A 22216-nucleotide genomic window follows, 5' to 3' on the forward strand; every position below is an offset into this window, starting at 1 on the left:
CAGATTTCTGTTATTCCAGCTGTTGCTGAGCATGCATTAAGCTCTTCCAATTAGTTCAACCTCCTCCTAATGTTACAGCAGCTTGTTTTTTTGCTGCCAGAGAAGAAATATTTTTCAGACCTAAAAGATTTATTTGTAGCTGTGATGTTGATACGCCCTGTAATGGGCTTTCAGATTTTAGGCCAAAATACCAGGAGCCCCAACTGTCAATAAGAGTAACAGATCTCATGGCATCACCCTTATCCAGAATTCAGAGTGCTATAAATGGGTAGTGAATTCCCTCTTCTGCACTTAGGAAGAATGAATAATGGAAAGGATTAAGACTGGAAACAGCCTGCTGTAAATTAAGATGGAGAAACCCAAAACTTTTGCCCTGGGAGCTACTAGACAATGCTGCTTAGTATCAGCTACTTTTAGCTGTTGTATGTTTTGCTTCAGCTCCGCTGAGTTCCTACCATCGTTTGCTGATGCAGCACACACACAGGGCTCATTTTAGCCACACTGTGGTACTTCAGTTCAGAGGGCTGTGGATTTGAGTGGGTTTAAAGCAAAGACAAGTGCTGGTACAGATCTTTCAGCAATGTTTCCCATCTCTAATTCAGTGTGACACTCCCTCCCAGTGCTTCACAGCATCACATCTCCCAGAGGTTTTGCTGGTTAGAACCTGTGGCCAGCGGCACTGTGAAAACTGTGCCTTTGATTTAGAGGGACATGAAAACTTTTAATAAGGTCATTTTTTCTTGTTAGTGTCTCTGTCAAGAGAATGAGGCATCATTTTTAATGCCCAATATATTTTGCTAATTATTGCATTTCATTATTTTTCTCTGACCTTGTCAACTGCCAACATTTTGATCATGTGTATACATTAAATACATTAATGCCTCTCTTTCTAATAATCCAAACTGTCAAGCAGAGGTTCAATAGTCAGGCAGCAACTCTGTGGAATAGTGAAAAGATCAAAGCAGTGCCATGAACTCCCCCAGTTTGTGCAGCATACCAGGCAATCACTTTGCAATATTTCATTTCTGTGACAACAGCTGGAGGAGGGCACCAGGCGCCTCTCTGCACAGAGACCTGCACAAAGAGTAGCAGAGTAAGCTTAAGCAGTTGTCACTGGCACTGTGGCAAACAAAAGCAGCCAGCAATAAGTGGCACAGAGACACAAGGTCAGAGGATATGGCCTTCTGTGCATTGTCAGGGAAATGGGAACACTCTCCCTGATTAGGGAGAATGGAGTACTGTGCAGGGGACTTCTTACACAGCTGCACATCTAAAACAATTTTGCTTCAATTAATTACTTCGTGTCCTTCTCCCTTTCTGTGTCAAGACCCTCTCCTACTTTGTCAAAACCTGAAGCAAAGAAAATCCCTGAAAAGTCTCAAAAAACTATTATTGTCCTTTTTTTGGTAGTACTTCTCTGAAAGTGCACTGATTTGTTCACTTTTTGCCTGAGAATATTTTCTCTACCTGATTCTTCATTTTCCTTCATTTTAATTTTGTCTCTTATGCTGGGAAAGTCAGTGCCACTTTGATAAAGTGTGAAGTTGTGGTGGGTTGTCAATAATTCATCATTTGATCCTTTGGTCAGTGTGGCTCATTATCTGTGTGGGAGAGGTGGTATCTTCTACCTAGTGCGAGTTTCTTGTGGGGAAAAAAGCCAAACACGTCTAACATCTGTTATGCTTTCCTTCCCAGTGTTTGGGATTATAAATAGCTATTAGCACACATTTTTTCTGCATTTTTTACTAAGTAAAAACAGGCAAACACAGAGACCTGACTATTGGGTTCACTTACTGCAGTCTTACTGGACTAATTGAAAATGAAGCAATGGAATGATAATGTTAAGGTTATAATTAAGCCAGAATCTATAAATCAATGGGTTCAAATTATCCAGCCAGTAAATTCATCACGCGTATAATGAAATCACATTGTGAAGTTAATACTAGAAGCAATGGGGCTGTATTAGTTTGTCTTCAGAGAGTTTATGGTAGAGTCAGCTTCCTCCCAGTGTGAGCCCACCAGCAGTGATGGCTCACTGGGAGGGTGTCCTGAGCCTACTGACAGGGAAGAACCATTGACATGAAAAATCCAAAGCAACACAGCCCCAGTTTCAATTCAATTTGTATCTGTTTCCTTAGAGCCTGGTCCAGGAATGGTGCCTGGCTGGTGAAAATCCCACATGGCTTTGCACAGACAACAATTCCACTTCAACAATCTCTGTTAAGGTATTTTTGCTCCAGTTTCTTCCTTTCCATAGAACACTTCAAGTTTTCCCCAGCAATGAATCAATCAATGTTTGTAGTAGCTTTTGTATAATGTTACTTTTTAATTCAGAAGCTAATGACTAGCATGATGGCACCTAGGTGTGTATTTCTGGGAACAAATCCTCTTGTAATGCACACCCACATGCATGCTTAATGAAGGTGTCTCTTCATTAAACAAAGGCAAAGGGATGAGTCTGTACTCCTTCTGCTCAGAGACTTGGGGGCTGTGAGCTCTGCCATGGCAGTCACTGATTGTTGTCTGGACTGGGAGACTGAGTTTAATTCTACAACAAACTCACAGGGAGGCAGTGAGGAGTAAGGGGTTGTGTTGGCATGACTGGGTAGCAGATCAAAAGCTGAGTCTGGAGAAGGCGTATACTGCCCATGTTTCTGTGGCCATGTCATCATCTGGAGTGAACAGCTTCCAGGGGGCAGAGAAATGTGAGTGAATCTGGAGACAGTCCCTCCTAGCCTGCTCCTTATTCTGGGGTTGTGGCGGAAGTGCTGTCCAGGAATGCAAGGAAGAAGCTCTTCCGGGGCCATCAGAGCCCTTACAGCACCTCTCCACACAGGATAATCAGCCTTTTGTCCAACATCCTGCACCACCTGTCCTGTCCCTCAGTATGGTCTGAGTCATATTTTATATTCAGTGACTATCCCTTTAGGTCCCTCTATTATTAGTTAGGTTTATTTTGGTTTGAACCATGATGCAGAAGTCATATTTGCCTTGGGAGTGTCCTCTTTCCACCCCATCATCACTACTCCCCCAACAGCTGTTTCTAATCTCCTTGTTTTGTTTTTAATCTCATTTTGGGGGTAGACTGATACTATTTACCACCCTCTCAACAAGGGAGCTATTGCCAATGCAAGGGTATGTGTTACTTGCATTCATCATGAGGAGGAGCTATGCAGAGCCAAATACAGGCTTGGGAGAGACAAAAGTTGTTCCAGACCAGCATATCAGCATAATAACCCGAGGCAGGTTATTGTGAGGGAAAGTGGAACTTTGCTGATGACTCTGGCACATGAGCAGTACTCTAGAAATACAACTGAAGTATTCCCTTGTGTGTATTGGTAAAAATATGCGAGACTGTAAGCAAAAGTCACTTTTTCAATAAGGAAAAGTGCAGGTTGGGAGAGGCTGTGAGAGCTGGAACTGTTCAGCCTGGAGAAGAGAAAGCTTGGGAAAGGTGATCTCACCACTCACCAGATCTCACTGATACACCTGATGGGAGAGAACGAAGGGAGACAGACTCTTAATAGTGCCCAGACACAGGGGAAGAGGCAATGGGCACAAATTATACATGAAATGCCATCTGAAGATGTGGAAACACTTTTTTGCAGCAAGGACGGTCAAACACTGACACAGTTTACCCATGGAAGTTGTGGAGTCTTCATCCTTGCAAAAATTCAAAACCCAACTGGACATTTCCTGGAGCAGACTGATCTAGCTGTTCCTGCATGATCAGGGAGCTTAGACCCAGATGACTTCCAGAGGCCCTTCCAACCTCAACCATTCTCTGATGCCAGGCTTCTACCAGCTTGCCAGAAGGGGCTTTTGGCACAGGCCATAGAAGAAGGTTTCACTATTTTAGACAAATAATTTCTTTCTTTATGTTCTTGTAATCACTCCATTTATGCTTTTTCTAATTTTGCCATCAGTTTCGCTGGTAGCAAAGTGCTTAAAAGAAGGTCTCCACCGACTGAAAAAATACACATTTTTTTCTCTGACAAGGTAACCAAAAATGCCAGGCTCTGAGGGCATGCTTGGAAAATGTAAGGCCAGAAATCAGTATTGCAAAAATTTCACAGATGGAATATACCTGCCTGACAGCTAGAACATCCACTCTGCAGAGCTTGTCCAGGCAAGGACCATGTCCAAACCAGCAGTATTTTGCCAGATAAAGGACCTCGCAGTTATTTTTCAGCACAGTCTGACATTAAAACTTCTTCAGGTAATCTGGGCTGCCATATCATTAGACATTTTGAACCAAATAAGTGATTTTCATGCAATAAAATCCCAATGAAATCAATGACCCAGGGAAGAAAAACCCCAAACTTGTTTCAGGGGCTTATAAATTCTTTTTCAGCCTGGAAGAGCATAAGCACTGATGTTTGCTCTACTTAGAGAATGTGCAGTAAATCTACACTGAATATGTCATTTCTCCTTACCCAGCTGAAACACAGCAGGCAGCAGAAGCAACTGCAATTGTGTGTGCTGGGGTTCCCTCCACCCTCTGCACATCTTGGTTACTTGATTTGCAGAAGAAATTGCCCTTAAGTAAATGTGAAAGCAAAAGTTTTGACAACAGCTACAGCTCAGTTTTAGACAGAAATGTGGGAGGAGATGGGAGAGGAGCAAAGAGGAAGGAGGCGGGAAGGGAAAGAGAAAGGAGGGAGGGAAGTAACAGTCAGATATTTTTTTAAAGCAACAAAATAAGGGCTTTAACACTAACCTAAGAAGCCATTTTGTGCAGGTAATTTCCACTACACAGAACATGATTTAGAAGATGTGGTAACACTGCAGTAGTGATATTCAAGTGGTACGTTCACACCATCTAAAGTGCCAAACATCTCCTCCTCCAGGTGATGGGACAGAGCACAAAATCTGCTACCACCACCAATTCTGCCTGTATTCATATAAACTAAAAGCAGGGACAAACTAAAACCAGAATGTCTTCAGCCTCAGAAGAGCAGGAAAATAGAAAAAGTCTTAAATAAGTAGTAGAATAAGTTAAGGCAAATTAATGATCAAAATTAATCTTGTACTATGATGAAAAAATTGTAACTAGTCTAGGGCTCCTACCGGATCTTGTCCAGGGTTTATTTCAAAATGTGTCAAATTCAGCTTATACATTTAATAAAGCCTTTCAATTAAAAAACAATCAATATTTCAGTTTCTTCTCAATCAGTGTTCTCTACTGATAAAGAAAAATAAGTGTATACATTAGATATGTCTGATCTATCTGAGGTTGGGCAAAATGTAAAATTTCTATGCTAGAGTCATTAAGGAGGAATATTTTAAAATTAAGTTTTAGTATAGTTTATTCTTTTAGAGGAATATTCCTTATAGGGAAATAATCTCCTCTAGCATCCTTTTTAGGTCTCTTGAAATAAAAGAAAAATTAAAAATGGGTATATGTACAAGGTAACAGCTTTTGTTAGTCAATATAAGCATCCAGAAATCTGAATATTTACCAGACTCTCCTAAAAATGGGAATAGGGAGAAGAATGTCCAGAAGAAATATTTTTCAGACTCTGTAATTAAATCTCCCTTTGTGACAAGAGCTCTGGCTATTGCTTGCTACTGTATACAAAAAAGCTCATCGCTTCACTGATACCAAGGCTTGCTGTCAGAGATGTGAATGCACCATTTATTAAAGAGGGTAAAGCCAGAGAAGAGAGGTTGAGCTAAATCAGCAGCCCTTCTCCTGGAGTCTGATTTATGTTAGTGACTGGAAGCTCCAGCTGGTTGTGTCAAACCCCTTGCCACACTGGCTCTGCAAAATGCAGGATTTGCTCCCAGATGGACAGGATGGTTTCAGGGAGGAAGGTCAGAGGTCAGCTGTGCTTCAAGCCACGAGGAATAGGAAATCCTCTTTTTCAGTGTGCACAAAGCATTAGCTCGTATATTCTAAAAGCTATAAAATATGAATCACAGTACCTATATTAAAAGCAATTGAAAGACAGCACACTCTGATCCATTTATTCCAGCGTCTGTAGCTGTACTAAATCAGCAGGCATCCCGGCTGCTTGCCCCTGTGGCTGGTGACATGCAGCCTGCACTGCAGTGGTTGCTAATGGTGACTGCTGTAGCTCAGGAAGATCAAGGCACCTCTAAGAGCTCTTTCACTGCTGCGCTCACTCATCTGCTTCAGGGCTTACAGTTCACTAAATACCGGCTTTGAGGTCATTGAGAGAAATATTTGCTTTTCTTTCTTTGTTCTACCAAGATTATCTTCTGGCTCTTCTAAATGACCATCGTTTCTCATGGTGGAGAGAACAAAATAAACCTGTGGCTTCAAGCAACCATGGAGAGATCTGTATTTTTCAAGAGTGATTTAATAAGGGGTAGGAGGTAAAAATAACATGCAAACTCCTCATTTCTGAGGCATGGGGAAAGCCTGATTGTGATGTCCCAGGGCAGTATTACTTCCAAGGGAAAAACAAGTTTTTACTCAGTCCTGTCACTGGTTCCCTGCTTGATCATTGCCCTATACCCAGAGCTGCTATGAGGCTAATTCTTATAAAATTGCTTTAGGTCCTAAAACTTATTCCAGAAGTATAAGGTAATATTGCTTCTGTGTCATATTAATGAAAGAAGCACACGGATGATGCATCCAGTAGTGCAAATGCCTTACTGTGTTTGACTTAATACACCCTCAGTTCTGTGCTATTAATTTTAGTGGGTTTCTAAATGCTAGTGATGAAAAAAATTCTCTCTTCACTTTTTTTTTTTTGCAGTTACAGGGCAAAATCTGAGATATGCTTGAGCTCAGCCTTCCTTTCTGTCATACAGAGACAGGCATAGCCAGGGTGTGAGGAGTGTTTGCTATTATTAATTAGAGGTGCTGTGTTGCACAGTGTCTGCACAGTCTAAGAACCAGTACCAGGTGTGCTCTATTGGCAGGAGAGATTTTTCTTACTTTGCAGCAAAGACATTTACACTGGGGTTTACAAAAGGATTTAAGACGGTTAGGTGCCCAAACCTCTACTGCAGCTTAGGTGGAATTGGGGGCCTTGCTGCCTCTGGTTCTGCTGCATAAAAAGGTACATGCATGAATGCATTTCACCAGTGTCACCAGCCATAATGTGCCCACAGATCAGTGACAACACTTGAAATAGTGGGCTGACCTCTTCCTGATCCAGAGCCTTTTTGCTCCAGTGAATTCTTCAGATGCACTCAGCCTGACATAAATCATCTGTAGGGCCTTAGCACTGCTTCTTTCCGCTTATTTTTTTCAGTATGGACACGTGTGAGGGAGGAGGGAAGAACAGAGAGACCAAAGAATTCAGGAAGAGCAGGGAATGCTTGGGCAAAGGATAAACCAAACAAAAAGGGGCTCTGTGGGGCAGATCTGGGGAGGCTGGGGGAAAGCATGATTTCAGAGCCAGGTAAATGAATATTTTATGAAGACAGTGGTTCTTCCACTGCAGGGCTATGGATTCTATAACATGTTAGGTACACTTTGCTATGCATACTGACAGGCTCCTGGGTGAAAGAGCAACCCTTAACTGTGTTTAATAAGATATAGGAAGCATTAGAAAGCGAAGGAAGAATATTTGCAAACTGATACTGGCTGAAAGATGTGTCCAGCTGGTGGTAATTTATGCATCTTCTGCCTCAAATTGCTTAGCACAAAGTAAAGGAAAGGCAGAGGAGAGAGGCCAAAGTGTGGAGAGAATGTGATCAAGGGAGGTGAAGTGCTGTGTCCATGGGGTTATATGATGTCCCTCCGTCTGCCAGAACCTTCATGCCAAATCAATGTCCTCAGGCTCATGTTCAGCTCTAACAGGGCTAAACAATACCTGGGCCATTCCATCAGTCCCCTGTGATTACAAATACTGTACCTTCAGTGTGGCTTTGCGTCTTCTTCAGCCTTCACACGCTCACTTCTGCATGCACAGCACTTGGCTTTCTATTGCTTTGCAGGTTGAACGTCATCTGGGGAGCTGCCTGAAGGGCTCAGACCTCTAAACATAGCCCCAAACTACATTTGGCTTTGTACAACCTTCTTCATAAACTTACTCTTGGCAGACCTTTTAATTACATTTTATATGGACTTGTATACATGTGTAAAACTGAATAACAAAACATTCACAGTTTTCAGATGCATTCACATCAGCCTGAAATGGCTCACAGTCAATGTTTGAGGTTAAATACTCCTTTCTAACTGTAGGGGCTAATTCCAGCAGGTGAGCAACCTTTCCTCCCTGGAGAACTCCAACTTCTGCTCCTTATTCTCTTTTTCTGAATTAGGATACTTCACCTAGATTCCATTACAAACTCTTGGGCACACGCAGAGCATGGCAGGGAGCTGGGGATGGAACTGGTACTCCAAGTGCTTGTGGGGAGGGATGCCCCTACCTGCTGTCCACAGAGTTCCTGGAGAAATCCAATATGTTAGGTCTGGCCCTAACTGTATCTTATTTGGACACAACAGGAGTGCTGATGCATCGCAAAGCAGGTGGCCAAACACCTCCAAGGGCAGAGACCTGGTGTCTAAGTGGCCCTCAGGCCAGTGGGGACCTGGAGTGAGGGTTCCCAGAGCTCAGCATCTGGACAGCTGTGGCTTCACTGGGTGATATGTTAAGAACAGGACAGTGGGAGTAGGAAGGAGAATCACAGGATGAAGATTCCAGTAATCTCTGCTTACAACTTTCTTTATATCATCTGTGCTTTACAGTATATTTTTGATCTCAAATACAGCCTGATTAGGAAGCTACATAAAAACTTCACAAGCACGGATCAATACCTGTGCTACTGCTTCATACTTTACTGTTTTGTGTATAATAATGACATGACTTATCCTGAGTGCTAAGCCAGACAATTTAGACCAGCTGTACTAAATCTCTCCTGGTTTTTATTGTTGTTCTCTGGTCTTTTGTCCTGATATGCAAAATCTCTCTGTTGGGACAGTTTCAGACACTGGAGCAAATCCTGTTACCTGTGCCAACCCACACCCTAACTGCTTATTCATTCTCTCTGCCACAAACAGTGTTTTTGCATTACAAAGTAGGCCTTTCATTTGAAAATGTGTCATCTTCCACATCTGCAGATGTAGAAGGTATATTTTCATGAATAATTCAAACCAACAATGAGGCTGAAGGGAATAAACTGTAATAATGTTTATAAGCGGAGAGCCCTGAAGCACCCTGAACTTCATTTTTGGTATTAGAAAAGAAAAGCATCAACTTACTTGACTTTTATTTGTATTAAAGGAACATTTTATTTGTTCAAATACTTTGTCAATTCAAAATTTGCAGGAGAAAAGTGCTTCCCTGTCTGCAGGACTTTGAGCATAAGCCTCCCCAGTTGCACAGAGCTAATGCTGTGCCCTCACACTGCTGAGAGGGATTTCTGAGACTCAGCATCAGGAGGAATGGCTGGGTGCAAATGCTCCCAACTGGCTGGACGTTTGTCTCCTTTACAGAGGTTGTTGGTTGCTCAGAAGGTTTCCTTTTGAAGAATATTTTGACCATGTAAACATGTTCAACAAAGTTGAAGTTGCACTTTCCCAGAAGAATATTTCCACTATCACATTCTAATTCTTGTTTGCTTTCACAGAATCAGAGAATGGGTAAGGTTGAGAGGGGCCGCTGAAGACACCTGGTTCAATCGCCTTGCTCGAGCAGGGTCCCCTAGAGCACAGTACTCAGGGCTGTGTCCAGATGGCTTTAGAACATCTCCAGGGAAGGAGACTCCTCAGCCTCTCTGGGCAACCTGTGCTGGTGCTTCATCACCCACTAAGTTGTTGTTCCATGTGTTCAGAAGGAGCTTCCTGGAACTTCAGGGGGGACTTTTAAAGCCAGAGGTCATTATAACTCCTTGTGCTGAGCTCCCAGACTGACATGTACACCCCTGCTCTTCTTGTCTGCAGGAAGACACACCAGATATACTGAAGACTGTCATGACTGCCATGACTAGAGGGGAAACAAGAATATAACCCATTTTAGAAGGCTTTTTTAGCCTCTGTGATCCTGCAATTTTGTGAGGAGGGAGCTTTTTCATTGATTACAAATACTTCAGTTCACTTCCTAATACACTTGTTTATCAGAGTTTTGCCTTTTGCGTTCCATATTTTATGCTGTTTCTTGAAACCTTTTTACACTCTATGCCATAAGAAATACTTTGAAAGCCAGTTATTTTTGCAGAAAGATAGGTATCTCAGCTCTTTCCTCCCAACCTTCTGATTTTGCAGCGTCACCAGTTTGGGTATGTTATTTTCTCACCTCTTAAACAGGTGTAAGATTTGCCCATTATCTGCCACAGTTTGGTAAAATTAGGCTACTGTTTTTAGTTAGCTGTCTGCTTAGGTGATCTGTCAAGCATCTGAGTGCAGACTTCCTAATTCCCCCTGGGTTTATTTGTCCTGACCACCAAGACCTTCTCATCAGGAAGCAGAAGACTGGCACAGAGCTCATGTTGTCTCATTTTGAACAATTTATAAATATTGCAGGAAAAAATTCAGGAGATAATAATTGTGTTTTTCTTTATTAGCATGAGTCTAGCACATCTTTTTTTTTTCCTTTCTTTTTTTTTTTAATTTGCTTGCTACTCCTTTGAATATGAATTACAAAACATTTTAGCAATGCAGAAATATTCATTTTCTCCGTAGCCAGACATTGAAAGCAACCAGCAGAACAGTAGAAATCATGCCTTCGTGAGCATAATCCATCACCATGTAAACAGCTTTGAGAATACTTTTCAGTTTTGACACTAAATTTAACCATGTCTTATCAAGAGAGTAATATCTAGAAAATCCAATTTACATAACATGAAAATCATTCATTACTCAAAATTGTGCATGAATGCTTGCATCAGAAATCACTTGCTTCTCTAGACACAATATCCGACTGCATATTTACACGGTTAAATTGGATTTCTCACCCTTCTTGTTGAACTGAGTATTTGTTTAGATACCTAAAACTGTGTACACAGTCAGTCCATGGAAACCCTGCAAGCCTCCCTCTGCTTCTTCATGTCAGTCATGTTTCCCAATTCTTATTTCCCAGTGTAATCTAAAATTGTATTATTGTAGGCAGGTTTAACACCCACTGCCTGTAGCACAGTACTCCTGGCATAATTTGAGTTGTTGGGAAGATAGTAGCACATTTAAACATTTAAAGAATAACACCTGGTGAGAGATTCAGAGTGCTAGGAAATTATTTCCTGAGCAATTAAGATTGCTAGAGAATTATTTCCCTCCTCAGAGATAACTACAGCAAGAAGTAGAAGGGTCTGGTTTTCCCTAGCTGGTCTACCCTTAAAGAAAAGAGTCTTTCAGGGTGGAATGTATTTAGTCAGCTTTGCCTGGCATTTTCCTGCTGAGGACAATCTTTCCAGTGGCCTGGAAGAAGCAGCTGGTCCCAGGGAGGACCAAGCTCAGGATAACCAGTCTTGACATGCTATGCACAATTGCAATTTGTTAAGATGAGGCTCAGTGGAGCTCTTTCATGTCTCCCAAGAAGAATGACATCTTTGGAGAACTACATTAAGGACCTAAAAGAGTGTGTAATCAAGGATGCAAGTTGCCTGCACTCAGATTAAATTTAGACAGTATTAGGGAAGACTCACCATGTCTGAAAATCAAATTTGAGCTCAAAGAAGTGCTTTAGGGAAGTGAAAGGAGGTCCCCTGATTTAGAAATGTCATCTTCTCTTCCCTAACAGTGATTTATGGAGTCACTTCCATGAACCCACCAAAATGAAAACTCCTATAACCAGAAGAATTGTATTTTTTGTTTGCAAGTGCTTTTGGCTTCTTTCTTTTAAACCCCTTTTCCTTACATCCATACACAGTGTCAATTGAAGTCAGTCATTATTTGACAGTAACTCCAAAATCTGCAAGGTGGTGTGAGCTGTGTAAAAGCTCCAAACCCAGAGGTGTCCCTGTGCCTGGGGCACAGCGGGGCTGAGACTGGGGAGAGTCCCTTCTCCTGCTGATTCCTCACACGGGGCTGGCTCGTGGGAATGGAGTGCACTGGGAAGCACAGGGAAGCCAGGCTGCTACACAGCTGTGCCTCTGCATTTCTTGGCTGTAGCCAGTGTGCAGCAAGGGGTGTACTCAGTTCAGCCAGCAAACATAACACCTCCAGAGACTTTCTCCACTCACCCACTATCTCTTCCCAGTGCAATATATGCAGGTTGAGGCTTTTGTGGACACACATGTATAAGAACTCCTTTAAGAAATTATGCGTGTTATTTCTCTGGCTCCCTGGACTGCAGTTGCAATTAGGTCCTGCTAAGTTTCATTGCTAATCTCTGAGTTCAGGGAAGGAGCAGGAGAAGCCAGATATTACTTACATGCAGAGATTAAGGACATGACCCCAAATGAACCCCATTTACTTGCTCGGCAACTCAAATGTCATCAGTCTTAAAAATCAATGAACACTGAATTATGAATAGTTTTCATACAGAAAGTTTGAGAAATATTGATGTGACTCCTGAGCAGTTGGTTCCACAATATTAATATGAGCTGTGAATCTAATTAGAGCTACACAGTCAGCAGAATATGGACAAAGACAAGGTTAAAGTATCACCTTCTGCCTTTCAGAAAAAATTGAGTGGCTTTCTTGAAATTTCATATTTGATATTCCCTAAGTAGGTCAAAAATGCAATTACAAAATAAACTAATAATTCCAAAGCTAAAAAGCTGTGTTCAAAATAGGTCCCCTTTTCTTGTCCACAAGGACAAAATTTATATGGCTAAATTTAATCTTTCTTTTCTTTTGACGATCTCCATGTGCTTTCATCAACAAAACTAACTTGTTTTTCATTTTTTTATTCAGACTTTATCTCTTCCACAGCTATATTTTCTTTTTCCTTCAGTCCTGAGTGCATTTTTACTTTCCCAGTCTTTCAATATCTCTGTCATGACCACATATATATAATCCCTCTGTTAAAGAATATATAGCATGCCTCTCTACTCCCTTCTAATACAGTAGAGGATCTTCTTGTTTGAAAGGTTTTACAACAGAATAGTAAATGACAAATAATTGTTTTACTTGGTCCTTTCTGTTGCTGGTGGACAGTGGGAGAGACTTTTCCTGGGAGGCACAATTACTGGCACAACATAGCACAAGTCAGACCAGCTGTGGTGTGGCCCTGCTGCCTTGGGAGAACAAAGATGTAAGCATTCACTGTACATGTCCCAGCCCATGAATACCTAAGGTTGTTACAGCAAACGGGATAGGAGGAAATTCGATTATAAATGGTGACTTGTTTTCTTACCATTCCCCACAATAAACATATTTACAATTCAGTGGTTCAAGAAATTATGGATGTCCAAGAAAAGCCTGTTTGTATCTCAAGCATGGTGAACAATGAGTGAAATTCAGCCCCATGTTGAACTCCATTAGAATCAATGGAGTTTCTTCTTCTTTGGGCTATAAATTAAAGGGCAGTTGTCTCATCTTTACCTCCAGACTGCTGTTGCGGAGCAGCCGCAGTGGGTGCGCTATCGACTTGGGGGCTGTGCTGGTGCTGCTTTGCCTGATGGGGCACATCAAGCAGTACCCACTGAATTGGGGAAGGACATTCCTGGACCCCCCTAAAGCATTTTTCTGCATGCTACGTCCTCCCTCCGAGGGCTCACCTTCAGATTAACCAAGGAGATGCCAATTATCACCTGAAGGTTCATGCACATGGAAGCCAAGTCCTGTTCACTGCAGTGCTTTTGCAGAGATGATTTGTTTGGAGCCAGGTTGTGTTTGTGGCCTTCAGGACCAGACGGATAAGAAGTCCCTTCTCTGGATCAAGCTGTCATCTATGCTGCTTGCAGTGCTGAAGCTCCCTCTCCTCTGGCTGCTTCTGTCAGAGCTACAAATCACCACACAGCCATTGTAGGGCTTCTCTTCACAGGAATACCCAGATGGGCACACATCCTTTATCCACTGTGTGAGGTTCCTGCAGTTCTTCTGTTAGGGCTCCATCACACTGGAGGTACTGCATCCCCCTGAAGGGATGTGGTACCAGCTGATACCCAGCTGGCAGTGCATAGATATTTTCATTGTAACCATCCTCTGTGTCATCCTGTGCAATTTAACTCGATTCTCTTTTGCCTCACACACACATTCTGCCTCCTTTGTTGCCTGCTTAAATTGTTGTACTTAAATGCTGGACACAGGGAGTCCAGGAGCCATCAGAGCAGACACCCAACCTGTTCAGTTAGATTTTGTTGTTTGCTATTCAAAACGCTAATCTCAACACTAGAGCCAGTGAGGTTTTGGGGGTCCTTTTTTCCTTTATTTCTCTGCAGCAGAACACAATAGATGTCAGCACATGCAATGCTCACTTTCATGGCCATGGAATAACAAAGGGTCATAACTCTGGGTTTTCAGCTTCACAGACAGCGCACCTGGGGATTCATAGCTGGCAGCAGCCTTGGGAGAGTGCAGACAGCTACATTGCAAGCCACCAGTGAGACAGAATTATTGTAACCAGGTAGCAACACAGCTTTAAAGTCCAACAGCAAATATGAATAGCTCCAGAGAGAATACAGGGGAAAAATTAACAATGACATTATGCATACAGTTGTGTGTCTGTTGTGTTTCCCAGTTTATGTTTACCCAAAATATGATGAAATATTCAAAAAATATTACCTTTGAAAATAAGTCCTGTATGATTTTCCCCAAGCCAAGCAATATGGAATGATCTTCACTGCTCAGGCATACAGCTTTAGTGAGGTTATTACTGAGTATGCAGCACAGATGGACAGTCTTGTTATATAGAACAAATGGGAATTGTCTTTATTACAGTATTTAATTGGCCATCTCCAGACAACACTAGATAGGGCAAGGCATGTTCCTCCATAATGATGCTGGAGAATGATCACCAAGCTTCCCACGAGTTTCCCTTCTGTCTCATGACTGACTTTTTTAGTGGAACAGGCTCCACTCTCAACCTCTGCCTCCTCAGGGGGAGCAGTTTCCCTTCCTCTCCCTCTTACCCTCAGACACTTTCATCTGGGTTTGCTTCATTGAGCCCTAATGCTGAGCAGAAGCTGACAGAACTGCAAATACTCAGTGTGTCAGTACATCAAAGAAGGAACAGCTTTCACCCAGTTCCCCACAGCACTATAGTTTTATGATCCTTCTCTTCTTTTTTTGGCTGAACCCACATGGGGGAGCCCTGTGTTTCCAACCTGCCCATTGCTGATCTCCCAGCCCAGGTTGTGCTCAGACCCTACAGAGTCCTCAGCTCCAGAACATTCCTTCCTTGAGAGGTGACCTGCTTTTCACCCGTGTCTCCTCTCAGGGTAGTGTGGTGGTTCGGGTGGTTCGGTCAGGTCGGAAGCAGGAGGAGGTTTTGGTGCTCCCAAGGGAGAGGAGGGAGCTCAACACACACACTTCTGGAGGCTGACTGCCCTGCTTCATCCAGCCCCAAGAGTTCCCAGCACAGCAGCAGTTCTTTTTTTAAGGAAAAAAAGCCAAATGTTCAGAGATGCTGGCACTGTCAGAACTAGGCAGCAGCTGCAATCTGGCATCACATTTTTGGACTTCTGTGCCTGACACTCCCTTTTAGCCCTCAGCTGAGTGCCATAACTGGGGTTTTTGGTTGTTTTCACACAGTTGTACCCTCCAAGCAACTTGGGATTGTCCTTTTAGGTGTACTTGTGCTTTGTTGTGAGTGTCCTTGGCTGAAGGAGTGTGCATAGGGGCAAGAGGGAGCCACTGGCTCAGGGAGATACTGCTGCTCATAGCCTGCTGCTTCTCAGTACTGGAGTGCAGCCCGGCAGAATTAACCTAAAAGATCACAAATTATGCACATTTCAGCTAGGAGTATAATTGCTCTGCTATTATGTACCCGATTTCTGTAAAATAGCATTATTTTACTGTTTAGAAATGTGTTTTTACCAGCAGCTATAAATATACTTGCATTCCACAGTGGGTTAATTAAACATCAATTAAAATATTTATTGAATAACTTATTAATTGACATAACTACCATGTTACATGAAAAAATTGTTTAGAGATGTGAAATTATATCTTAGACTTGTGCAGTTACAGCTGATGGAACTGTAATTTTATATGGTACATTGAGAATAAGCACTCGTACACATTTTTTGAGCCCTCTGTTTTTAAAGTCCTCTTGCTTCATGAAAATTGATTTGTTGAGACAGTATTTAAAATATAGCTTACAAATTAAAATACTAGAAAATGGTTTTCCAGGTAATCTTTGGAAGCAGCAGAGGCGAAGCAGGAGGTGCTGTATCTCAATCTCTGCAGCATTCAAGCATTTTATCTGCTTTTGTGGGGGAAGTGTTTGGTATGCACAACGCACTAAGGAGAAAATTACAAGGAGGAATCTCTAGCAGCAGGACTCATAAATTATGTTGCCAAACCCCTCCACTCAGTGACGTCCTCACAATCAAGCTGGCACTGCTTTCATTGTGGAGGTGGGAAGCATCCTCAAGGTTACATGGCTTTTGGCTCCCAGCCTCTCCTTCCCCTCCTCTCACCTCAGCATCATTCCAACACGCCCTTCCCCACACTCATCTCTCCTGGCCTTCACACTCTCCCTTTTTTTTTTTTACCTGCCTATCACTCTCTTAACCAAACTTATCAGTGGTGATGATGAAAATTAAAGTAGCAGAAAAATATACCAATCCCCAGCCAAAACAGTTGGCAGGTAGTTGAGCCATATTCCTCTACTGAGGGTAGGAGCTCAATAGGATGAGTTGAGCTACTTCTACTCTTTTCCCTGCTTCATTTAACAGGACTCTATTTTCAGATGTATTACCCGTAGGCTATTTGTGAAATGAAATACACAGGCCATGAAATCAGTGAATGTTGCAACACAACAGCCATGTGAGTAATTACTTGTGGAAGGTTAGACCTTTTTCTGTCCACCTTAAAGCACAGGATCACTCTGCTTTTGATGCTGGTCCAGGTTTCTAGCGTTTATTTTGAAAGCATTACTGGGACTTATCTTCCGCAAACATTGCTGTTTATCAGCTGCCACACTTTTAATTGTGAGGGATGTCCACAGGAATTAACACCATTTGCACAGAAGAAACGTGGGCACAGTGCTTGCAGCTTGCCAAGCTGCACCAGATTGCATGTGAGCAGTGGTGTTCTCCAGACACACACACACACACACACACACACACACACACACACAGACACACACACAGACACACAAACACACACACACACACACACACACACACACACATTCTTCCTCCTGTAAAAGATGTCAGCATGTCTCTGCAATACTCAAAACAGAGCATGTTGCTTGCCTCTGGCTCAGGATTACCCTCCTGCCCCTCCCAATAGCATCAAGAAAAACTATAAAATGACCTTTATAATGAGAAAAAAAAAATGGCAATTAGTATGCTAGAAGGGAAAATATGATGCTATATGGATTCTTTCTTGCTACGCTTAATAGATTAACTATGCCTGTAATTTAGTAAAAGGCTGCTTGTGCAGGGCATGTGACAGAGAACAGATGCAGTGAATACTGTTTTTAAATTTTCTTTATTCAGTTATTGAGACTGAGACTCTGAAAGAGATTTCCCCTCAGACCTGAATACTGCATTATGGTATTTTCACATACTTTAGATGGTAGTTATGCTACTATGCAGATTTTGGTGAAAATCCACCCTTTTTATTAAACTTTTTCCATTACTTATTATAAAGGTCTCTTTCCTGTAATGCACTGTCACAAACTGGGGACAGAGATCGATTTCCTCATGTTTGGCTTGTACTTCAGTGAATGCCTCTAGAATACATAGAAAATGAATATAGGTAAGTGAGCATCAGAAATATGAACTTTTATTGAAAACTTGTCACCTTTGAGATCAGTGAAACCCCTCTTTCAGCAGGGCCAAATTTTTGTCCTTAGATCTTTCTAGCTATTGAAAGCTATGAGGTTAGCTGTCAGCAGCTCTGGGTTTTTCAATATTTATTTGTTGTACATATTATCCTATGAAGGCTGGTGCCACTCTGATCCCATGGCACCCATTTCCATTGCAGTAGAACAGCTCTCACCCAAGCAGCCCTTCAAGAGGCTTCATTCCCTGCCTGATTCCATCCAAATTTAAACGGAGGAAGGTATCAGCATGCTTCTGGCTAGATGGGAGAGACATTTGGTGGGAAAGAAGTGGAAAGAACTGAGAGCCCCTGATAAGTAACTTGATCTTTTTTGCACCAGAGCAGGAGAGGAGGAAGCGACTGTGAGTAAGTGCCTTTGGTTTAAGCAGTTATTACATGCTACTTGAGCCCTGTGAGAAGGAAAGTGTGTCTGCTTTCCATGCACACATGCAGAATGGCTTGTGAGGGTCACCACACAGCTGTGACTTTGCTTGCACAGTGTTGTGGTCAGTGAGCAGGAACTAGGCATCCCATTCCTGGGATGAGCAGCACCCTTGGGAGCAGCTGGGAAAGAGAAAACTCACCCGAGCTACTACCAGTATTATGCTCCATGTGTGTGACAGACAGTTTTCTGGAGCCTGGCTGCAGTGCTGCAGCAGCTGTGGCAAGCAATTCAGACAAAGAAACATTAACCCCTTTTCTCTTCAGATGCTTTGTCAGTCCTGATCTGAAGCAGTCCCTCTGCCATGGTCTGAGAGCACTGCTAACTTGGGGGTGCCTTGGGGGACGTGGAGGTCACAGTCTACCCACCTGCCGAAAGTGTGGCTACCATCAAGAGCCAGGAGGCAGCATTTGTGCCTATGGCCGGCCTGGCTTCTGCAGCTGACCAGGATAGAAACACCAGGGCTGTGTTGAGTGCCCCTGTGCTTTGCAGGAGCTGTCTTACTCTTCTCATCCCATGAAGAGAAAATCAAGAGGCATGAGTAACCTAAGAAACAAGCCCTTCAGCTGCACTAGGGACTAAAAGCTTTTTTATCCTCCTTACCCAAAGGAGTAGTGAAACTGGAACCTCTCAGGTGTGGAAGCCAAGCAGCAATGGCATGGTACAGCTGCTTGACTCCTGAGTGGTCTGTCATTGCTGGGGAACTGGATGGGAAGAGAGGCTGTCTGTTTTTCTAGCTCCAGCTTATGGTCAGCTGGGGTTCTGATTGCAGGTGAGGAAAGTTAGAAAGACAGAAAAGAGCACCTGCCTGCAAAAAGGTGAACCTCAGGTTTCTTCTGCCTGCCTTGCAGCACCACATTTTCAGGCCCCCTTTCAGTAAGGCTCACCATCCTGGGCACACCTAGGGTAGACTCAGCTCAGCCCAATAGTGGGCATGTCTGGATCCCTTCAGAAGTGAGGACAGCACTTGAAGAAATCTGCCAATCTATTTATTTTTCAGAATAGCTTTCCTGAGATGGAAAACATGCCCACCTCTGGCTTGTGGCAGCACCGCCTCATGCGACATCTCTGTTCTCCCAACCACAGCTTCTGCACTTGAAGCTTCCTCCCACATTTTCCTGAGGGATGCAGTAAATAGTGAAGCTCTGTCTTATAGTCCTCTGCTTATCACCTGAAGGACTGCAAGACCAGCATCTGCAAGTCCAGAGGTGCAGCTATCAGCAGAGTGCTCCCCACTCACACAAGCACTTCATGGTCTTGGGCTCTGTACCAGGGCCTCCAGAGAAATTCCAGGTTGAGAGGAAGAGGCAGAAGGTGAAGTCAGGCTTGGGGAGACATGGGAAAAGGATGAGAGGACAGCAGCAGGAATTTGGTAGTGCCAGAAAAATGTGAAGAGGATTAAGAACAAGGCTTTCCCTGTGCTTCAGCTTACTGCACTAAGCATGCCAGAGTTTATGCTGGTGGGGTAATGCCAGTTCATTTACAAGATCTGCTGACTGGAGGATTCTGCATGTGTATCTATCTATCTATATTGATACATATATATATATAGCTTTTGGCTTCTGAGGTGCTTTTCCCAAATAGCTGAAGAGACAGAAAAACCCTTACAGCAGCGGGGTATTTAGACATTCAGATGTGCCCACTGATGGTTTCCTCATCATAATCTGGCACTCCACACATTTGTGGGATATTTCTGGACAGGAATCAGTTATATTTTGGGAAAAGGGAGCTACTAGAGCAGGAAAAATAACCACAAAAGGGAAATCATGACAGAAGGGATAGGAAATAGAAGGAAAAATTCCACTGTATTACTAAAGGAGCTAAGAGCTTTATCACACATGATGACAATAAGCATTTACAATGCAATACAGACCTAGTGCCACGGTGATCTGCATCCCTGGTTTGGCTGGGACTGGACTGGAACATAAGCCTGAAAATAGCAAGAGGCTTTTTTGTCTCGGATCTAAGTCTTATTCTCATGTCAGGTCATGCCACACCACCCTGCAGAAACACGCTCCTGCCTCATCCTTCCTCTCTGGTTGTCCCTTCTTACACTTTCATCTGCATTTCCTTTTGCAATGAGCAGGTAATACTTGGTCTTCATATCCCACAGGAATTAATTTCATCCCAGCTCAGGAAAAAGAACATCCTTAAGTAAAGATATATTGTGCTTAAATAATATTGGTATGCTTTAAAAGAAAATTCCAGATGCCAGTCTTGCTCCTCCTGTCCATGTCTTATCTACATCCTGCATGAATCACACAGAGCACAAAAGACTCCCTGTCTGATTTTCCTTGGCTGTGTCATAGTGGAAGGTTAATGACAGCGCAAAACACAAACTTAAAACTACTGCTAGCTAACGCCATTTAAGTATTTGGTTCAGAAAAACAGCAATGTACTTTTCAAGCAAATGCAAATAAGCTCGATTAAAAAATGCTGCAGAAGTCTGGCACATTCGCTCAGGCCAATTCAAAGTATTGCCATAATACCTGCCTTATAAAAATGCATGTATTTCTTCAGCTGTGTGTATTTAAACATTTTAGCAGTTCTAATGAGCTTTCAGAATGAAGCTACTACAGCAATCAGCTTCTGTGTAACAAGCAACATTTAAATATTAAAAACGTAAATTAGCGAAGCTGGTTAATTACAATTTTCCAAATACTGAAAAAGTGCAAGTAAGACTATTAACTGCTTTGAAATTCAGATATCAGTTCCTCCCACTCAGGGAACATCTAGTTCAGTAGTGAAGATGAAGTTACAGAACAGTCTTCTGAACTAGCCAAAACAGTATCTCCTTACCAGAACTAAAACCCCTGCACTTCAGATGCAATTGAGAGATTTTAAAACTGCACAAAAGGTTCAAGGAAATCCTTTTTTGTTTTGTTTTTTTTTAGATCAGAGCATATCGATTTCTGCAAATAAAAGCATCACCCAGAAAACAGAATTTCTGATGAAACACAGGCTTTTCCCTCTGATGCAGGGTGCTGTGGTCATGCTGGGAGCTGGGCAGGCTGGCTCTCACCTCCACAGCCTTCCAGGCATGTGAGGATGTTTCCCTCACTGAGCACACAGAGAAGCATTTGTGTTGAGTTCAGCCACTGCCAAGAGTGTGCAGGCAGTGTCTCTGAGCTACAGTCCCTCTGCCCCAACTTTTTAATAAAAATTACCTCAGCAGCAAATGTAATATCAGCAGAGTATTTACAAAAGCCAGCTGATGAAGACATTATCTTAATTTTCTCTTTGATAGCACGGGGTGGTGTATGCTGGCATTTAAACCCATCCCATGAACCCATTTCCTTTAGAGGGAATAAAGTAGATGGAATTCTCTTTGAAGCCTCCCACTAGGAATGTCCCTTAAAGTCCCAGATCCCCACTGAGCCATTACACACACCTCCATTTACTAACATGGGTACAGGCACTGAGTAAATTGCCTAGAAGAAAGATGACAAATGGCTCCTAAATTGTAAATGTGCACATCTCTTGAGTGTATCATCTGCCTCTACTGCTTCAAGCTGCAGAAAAAAGAAGGGGTGTAGAAAATTCCTCTTTCTCAGTCTTCACTGGAACTGATTGAAACCACAAGGAAGTCATCCCTTTTCAATGAGCTCTGGAAGTTTTTAATTTAAATGCCAAAAAAACCCTCACATTATTTTTCTCATTTTTTGCTTTATACATTGCTGAAATACAAAACCTTATGAGATAATGTCTTGCAAAAGTGAGGAAAATGTTTTATTATATTTCTTCACAGGAGTAAATGTTTTTGTTGTTACTCAAGGAAACTGGATTCCATTGCTGGCTTTGCAGTGGTTGTGTGAGCATTTATGTTTCTAAAGCATCTTAAAGTTATGCATGTTGCCTTTGTTTCCTTTTAAGTTATCTTTAATTTTCCATCTGTCTCTGACCCACCCTGATTTTCCCCAAAATGCCAGCTGGCATGTTCAGCTGCATCTAAGGTGGAAATTAAGTTCCAAACT

The sequence above is a fragment of the Poecile atricapillus genome, chromosome W (assembly GCF_030490865.1).
Source record: "Poecile atricapillus isolate bPoeAtr1 chromosome W, bPoeAtr1.hap1, whole genome shotgun sequence".
Taxonomy (NCBI): domain Eukaryota; kingdom Metazoa; phylum Chordata; class Aves; order Passeriformes; family Paridae; genus Poecile; species Poecile atricapillus.